The following is a 7,642-nucleotide window of genomic DNA, read 5'->3' on the forward strand; positions in this document are numbered from 1 at the left end:
GTGGTTCAAATTCACCAGCCACTCCTTGGAAACCCTACAGGGCAGTTCTATTCTGTCCTATAGGGTCCAGCAGCACAGAGATATGGCATCTTTACAGGAGATCTGGAGGGTGACAGGACTCACTTGGACCTTGGAGTGTGATGACTTAGGTGAGAAGGGAGAAAATGATGCCTCAGGTTCAGAATTATTCACCAAATGCTAAGATGGGTATTGTGAATATTGCTGAGTAAAGGATAATGGAAAAGCTCTAAGAATTTCTGTGCCCTAACACTTTTGGAGTCTCTACAAGTGGTCTCCATTAGTTGGTGATGTATTTAGACGTGACTGTGCCCCTCCCCTAGGAGGGTGGTTAAATGGAGCTTTGATAATAGGACACAGAAAGCAAGGTTGCCATCATTTTGTTCACTCCAGCTTCTCGTGTACCCATATTTAAGGCTTCTTAGTAAGCGACAATGAATATTTCAACGTTCTGAGAAATGGAGGTGACATTAAAATGTAATTACATTTAATTTATGGAATGCAGAATAATAACATCCTGCAAACTAGGACAAGTAAGCAAAAAGAAAAATCTAATCTGGTTTGCTGAACCTCTTCCTCTCTACTTCTTCAGCATTAACCAACGCGCACTGCAATGTGTATTATGAGGAGATGAATTCACTGGTGTGGTTCCTTGTTTTTTCTGCACCCAGAAATGTAATTAAGAAGCAAATTATATTACCTTGATGACAGAGACAAAGTATGTCAGAAAGAGCATTATAACTGCAAAATTACAGAAAACATACTCTCTGTCCTTACTTATAATTTGTCACATTAGTGATAAAAGGTCTAACTACTCCTAAACGGTGAAATTGAACGAGAGTTATCAGCATTTTGTTACTTATGAGCAGAACTAATTTCTTTTTGCCCTTGTGGAATTAATTATATAATGTATGATGTGTTGTCACTGCTTTTCATGTAACAGTGTATATAAAAGTAATAATCTGTAGTTTTCTATTGTAATGGACTCTTAAACTCTTATTAACTATTGGCCTAAGAAGTCACAGGATAAACTTACAAGTCACCCAAGTGTAAGTAGTGTTCTTGATTAAGAAAGTGAGACACATGAACTCAAAGGTTTTTGAACTTTATGCTGTTCAAGTTTATGCAGCATTTCCCAGGAGAGAGAGAGAAAAACAAACAAACAAAAAAACACCACCCACTTAATTTCAAGTATGTTTTCACTCTTAATCTCTGAAATACAATAAAATCACAAGTGTATACTTTTTCTCCCTGGTGAGACATGATGTCAGATACGACATTTTTGTTCTTCTTCAGGCCAGCCCCACTCGCCAACATCTTCTTGGAAGAGGCTTCAAACATATACTCAGTTCCTTATATGCTGCTTCCTGCTCTACCAGATCACCCAGCAGGTGCATAAATTACCTCCTACACTCAGCGTAGGGCTTTGAACTGGTTCGTTCCAGTTCAAATTCCTGCTGAGAATTTACATTTCCACCCCCAGATATACTGAATCAGAATCTGCATTTTAACAAGATCCCAAGTGATTCTAATGTATAATAAATTTTGAGAACCACTGATCTACTAGTAGGAGCCCTGGTGGCGCAGTGGTTAAAGCACTCAGCTGCTAACTGAAAGGTTGGCAGTTCAAACCCACCAGCCATTTCTTGGGAGAAAGATGTGGCAGTCTGCTTCTGTAAAGATTTATAGCCTTGAAAACCCTATGGGCCAGTTCTACTCTATCCTATAGGGTCTCTATGAGTCAGAATTGACTTGAAGGCAGAGGGTTAGGCTTGGTTTTGATGCTACTAGTGGTTCTTAGGAAACTCTGGTGGCGTAGTGGTTAAGAGCTGCGGTTGCTAACCAAAGGGTCGACAGTTCGAATCCACCAGGTGCTCCTTGGAAATCCTGTGGGGCAGTTCTACTCTGTCCTGTAGGGTTGCTATGAGTTGGAATTGACTCGAGGCAATGGGTTTTGTTTTGGTTTTTAGTGGTTCTCAGAATTGGTCCCTAACCAACATCATTAGCCTCTGGGAACTTGTTAGAAATACAAAATCACAGCAAGAGTTCAAGATCTGGTTTGAAGCCCTGACTCAGAGTTTTGGGAACAAACCACAAGCTCTAGCTGCAATGCTCCTATGCCCTGCTTTGTCCCTCTGTTGTCGTTAGTTGCTATTCTGACTCATTGAGAACCCATTTGTACAGAGAACTGCTCCATAGGGTTTTCTAGGCTGTGACCTTTCAGAAACAGATCACTAGACCTGTCATCCAGGGTGCCTCTGGGTGGGTTCAAACCACCGACCTCTCAGCTAGTAGTTGAGCACTTAACAGTTTGTTCCACGCAGGGACTCTATGTCTCTTCTAGGCGATTTTTATCTTGTTAGAGGATCATGATTCTTTTAGGAGGCCATTCACAGCTCAGATATTTTTGTCCCTGGGGTTCTCTTTCCTTTCTACAGACTTTCCAACATCATTCTTCCTTCCCAACCTTTGTCCTAACACCTTGGTACTGTGCACTGACTCTTCCAGAATCTTTGTAGAGGAGAGAAAAGGGAGAGCCTTTCTATTTTAGGGCAAGAGGAAGAAGACAGTCTCAGAGTTCAGAGTGACCTTACTACTGGCTATGTTAACTTTAGTTTAAAGAAATCCTCTACCCTTTGTGTCTTGGAAATTGCTTACTGTAGATAACCACCCTTCCTCACATAACAGGTAAGACTCATGGATGCCACCTTGTTTACCTAAGACAAGGCCAGACACAGACCCTCCAAACTCTTCTCATTTTTGGCCTCATAGATGATTAACTGAACTACTTGTCCCACCTGATCAATCTGAACAAAATGGTTGAAAGCAAACTTTAGTTAAGTTCCTCTCTTTCCTACAGGTCCCTGATCTTTGACACACCCTCAGCCTGAACTAGCATACAATTTCTCCTTAAATGCCCTTCCCAGAAGTAAACTGACCTCAGGCTAAAACATTATCTAATCTTCTGTTCTATAACCACCAGTTCACCAATTCATCCTACTTCCCCACACTGGGTTATTTCTTGCTTTGTTTATCCCTCTCTATTCAAAGCCAAGGAGCCCTGGTGGTGCAGTGGTTAAGCACTCAACTGCTAACTATGAGGTTTGCTTCTGTAAAGATTTATAGCCCTGGAAACTCTATGGGGCAGTTCTACTCTATCCTATAGGGTAACTTTGAGTCAGAATGGACTCAGTGGCAAAGGGTTTGTGTTTCTGGTTTTTTGTGTAAAGGCATTCAACTGTATGGATCATAACAAATAGTGGCTAATGTTACAAAGAATTGGAATTCCAGAATGCTTAATTGTGCTCATGAGGAACGTGTACATAGACCAAGAGGCAGTTATTCCAACAGAACAAGGCAATACCACATGGTTTAAAATCAGAAAAGATAGGTGTCATGGTTGGAGCCTTTCCGCATACTTGTTCAATCTGTATGCTGAGCAAACAATCGAAAAACTGGACTATATGAAGAAGAACTTGACATCAGGATTGGAGGAAGATTCATTAACAACCTGTGATATACAGATGACACAACCTTGCTTGCTGAAAGCTAAGAGGACTCGAAGCATTTACTGATGAACATTAAAGTCTACAGCTTTTAGTATGGATTACACCTCAACATAAAGAAGACAAAAATCCTCATAACTGGACCAATAAGCAACAGCATGATAAATGGAGAAAATACTGAAGTTGTCAAAGATTTCATTTTATGTAGATCCATAATCAACACTCATCGAAGCAGCAGCCAAGAAATCAAATGGCATACTGCACTGGGCAAATCTGCCGCAAAAGACCTCTTTGAAGTGTTAAAAAGCAACAAAGATGTCACTTTGAGGACTAAGGTGCATCTGACTCAAGCCATGGTGTTTTCAATTGCTTCATATGCAGGCAAAAGCTGGATAATGAATAAGGAAGACCAAAGAAGAATTGATATATTTGAATCATGGTATTGGTGAAGAATACTGAATATACCATGGCCTGCCAGAAGAACGAACAAATCTGTCTTGGAAGAAGTACAGCCAGAATGCTCCTTGAAAACAAGGTTGACGAGACTTCATCTCACTTATTTGGGCATGTTATCAGGAGGGACAAGTCCCTGGAGAAGAACATCACGCTTGGTAAAGTAGAGGACAGTGAAAAAGAGAAAGACACTCAATAAGATGGATTGACATAGTGGCTGCAACAATGGGCTCAAACATAGCAGCGATTGTGAGGATGGCGCAGGACGGGGCTATGTTTCATTCTGTTGTGCATGGGGTCGCTATGAGGTGGAACCAACTCAACTGCACCTAACAACAACAACATAAAACAAAAATCCTTTTCTGCCTAACCTTTGAGAGGCTTGCAGATCTCAAGCTCATAGCTTTCTCCCTGTTCCAATAGACGTCTTCTCCTTATTGAAATAGTCCTCCTTCCTCTATTTCAATAATCCTTTCAAATAAAGCCCCTTCTTACCTAAATCTGGTTTTGTTTTTTATTTTACACTTCCTAAGATGGATGTAGCTATAGTGGGATAAGTTAAGGTCAAACCAGATAATGAAGTCCTTCTGTGTCTGGTTGAATGTAACTTATACCTTAATGGGATTAATCAATATTTTTGACCAGGAAAATGATTAAAAACTTATTTTTGTAAAGGGAGTTTAAAGTCTTTCAGATCATTTGGATTTGGTGAGCCCCCTGAGGAGGCATTGAGGCCTGAAGGTGTTATCAGGTAGGCTGCCAAAAACAGAAAAGCTAACAAACACAAGGAAATATATTATCTCAAAAATTTAAGAAGCCCAATGGCTTTTTGGGCAACTCCACTTCTTATCCGTAGAATTTTGTCTTGCATCAGGACTCGTGTCCCTTCCCCCGTCTTGCCTTTTTCTGCACATCTGAGTACTAACAGAGAAGAGGAGGGTTATTTTCAACATTAAAAACCCAGTCCTTTCGGTGTCTACCAATCATTGTGAGTGACAGATCTGTCCTTTAGTCCTCTTAGCATCCTGTGGGTCATCTGCGGATCAAGCACACACATACTCACTATTTCCCATGGACAGATGCTTCCCGTTCTGGGATTGAAACAAACAAAAATACAAAAACAAGGATGGGGGCAATTAATCCGTCCAATTCCTCATAACCTGGAAGCAGATGCTAACCTGGGAGAGATTAAGTTATAGGGCTTCGGAGGTGGTGGCAGCTGAAGCGTTAGGATGCATGCCACTCCCACCTTTGAATCATTCCTGCTTTTCTAGGGCAAGAAGAAGATTATCATCAACAAGGACACCAAGATTCTCAATGCCTGCTTGTTCACTATCAACAACGAAGACCACACACTAGGAAACATTAAATCACAGCTGTCGAAGGACCCAACCCTTGAAGCACAAGATCATCCGAGTGCAGACCACATCTACAGCCCTCACGAAGCCTTCACCAATGCCATCACAGACCTCATCAGCGAGGTCTCCTTGCTGGAAGAGCACTTCTGGGTGGCCATCAAAGACAAGCAAGAAGGAGTTGAATAGTGGACTGGAATGAGCCTTTCTCAGCCTGGGAGCCCAGCTACTCCACAACCCTGGACACTTCTCTCTGGGTACCACGCAGAGGAGAGACTTCTCTTAGCTGTGGCCCTCCTTGTAAAGATATTCCATGAGCCCCTCAGCCCTGACAGTTGCATCTCCTGTACGTAAGTTCTTCTTATCTTCCTAATAAAGTATGGCAGAAAGAAAAACAAAACAAAACAAAAACCTATTGCCATTGTCCCGCAGAGCAGCTGGTGTGTTTGAATAGGTGACCTTTCAGTTAGCAGCCAAGCTCTTAATTACTGTGCCACTGGGGCTCTTTCTTTCTAGGATACTACCTTCTGAATACATGAGAAACGTTTCCAGCTGCCATGGAATCTACAGAGCAGTCTCCACCCAATAGCACTTTACATTATCATGTTGTTGTTGTTGTTAGGTGCTATCCAGTGGGTTCTGGCTCATAGCAACCCTGTGTACAACAGAATGAAACACTGCCCAGTCCTGTGCCAAACTCAAAATTGTCACTATGTTTGAGACCATTGTTGCAGCCACTGTGTCAATCCATCTCATTGAGGGCCTTCCTCTTTTTCGATGACCCTCTATTTTACCAAGCATGATGTTCTTCCCCAGGGACTGGTTTTTCCTGATAACATGTATCAAGTACATGAGACACAGTCTCGCCATCCTTGCTTCTAAGGAGCATTCTGGCTGTACTTCTTTCAAGACAGATTTGTTTGTCCTTCTGGTAGTTCATGGCATTTTCAATATTATCATACTAAGCAGAGGCAATTCTCTATGCTTACAAGGAACTTCAAAATTGTACCTCCAATTTCTAAGCACAAAAATGTGGTCCATTACTGAGCCCTTCCCCTATTGGTAACTATCAATTAGTTACAAAAAACTCTGGCATTGAAATTACCATTTATCTGTAACTTAAACCAAGCCAAACTCGATGCCATCCATTTGATTCTGATTCATGGAGAATCCATGTACTGTAGGGTAGAACTGTGCTCCGTAGGGTTTTCTTGACTGTAATCTTTACAGAAGCATATCACCAGGACTTTCTTCAGGGGAGCCACTGGGTGGGCTCGGACTGCCAGTCTTTAGGTTAATAAACCAAAAAAACCAAATCCATTACCTCGAGTCAATTCTGACTCATAGTGACCCTATAGGACAGAGTAGAACTGCCCCATAGGGTTTCCACAGAATGGCTGGTGGATTCAAACTGCCAACCTTTTGGTTAGCAGCTGAGCTCTTAACCACTGTGCCACCAGGGCTCCTTTAATTTAGTAATTGAGGGCAGGGACCTGTGTGTACTTTAGGCCAAATTAAATGCTCAGCCATTTCTTCTGCCAACAAGTTTCTATTCTTTTTCTGTTTATATCTCTCTTTCTTTTTCTCTGTCTCCCTCTCTTTTTTTAACACACATGCAGACACACACACATACATACTTGTCTTCCAGAAAGTCTCCAATATAACTATTTTTGTTTCTCCAATAAAAGAACAGGTGTGGTGATTGGGCAGTTATGAGTATGTTACTACTGAGAAGCAAATTTTTCTTTACCTCTGAGTTTCTATCTCAAACCCCCTATTGAGGTCTCTGTTTTATGTAACTGTCTTTCAAAACTCATTGGTAAAGTCAATCAGTTTACTTCAGAGGAAAAACAAGCTTAGAAAACACCTTGTTTTAATGATTTCATCACCTCTCAGTAAATAGGGCATGCTTTTGCTATGAAAAATGTCAAACTGCCATGTTTGATGGAATAAATTCTGATGATTTTAGAGAGAATTAAATGATGGTTATTCTAAAATGGTATTGTGTTTTTTTTGTTTTTGTTTTTTCCTAACGGGGGTGGATTCATTTATGTGTTTTAAGTTAAAAATAGTGGTTGCTTTTCCTAGCAGTCATTATTAGCTAGGGTCCATATAGACCTTCACAGTTTAAATCTTTTCAAATTAAATCTGAAGGACTAGTATTCTTTCCTATCAGAGTAAAACACATTCTAAATCTTAATAAATCTATTTCTTTAATATGCCACTTGAAGTATAATAGTGCAAACAAAAACACATAATGGGTTCCTCTTGAGAAAGGAAAATGTATTCACTCCTGATGAAAGATCTTTT

The 7,642-nt window shown here is 40.7% G+C and overlaps 1 pseudogene; it reads left to right on the forward strand.

Moving 5' to 3' along the window:
• The first annotated feature begins 5,209 nt into the window (after positions 1–5,209).
• On the forward strand, positions 5,210–5,521 carry LOC101353219 (DNA-directed RNA polymerase II subunit RPB11-a pseudogene; annotated as a pseudogene).
• The last annotated feature ends 2,121 nt before the right edge of the window (positions 5,522–7,642 follow it).

This window comes from Trichechus manatus, unplaced genomic scaffold (assembly GCF_000243295.1).
Source record: "Trichechus manatus latirostris isolate Lorelei unplaced genomic scaffold, TriManLat1.0 scaffold00012, whole genome shotgun sequence".
Taxonomy (NCBI): Eukaryota; Metazoa; Chordata; class Mammalia; order Sirenia; family Trichechidae; genus Trichechus; species Trichechus manatus.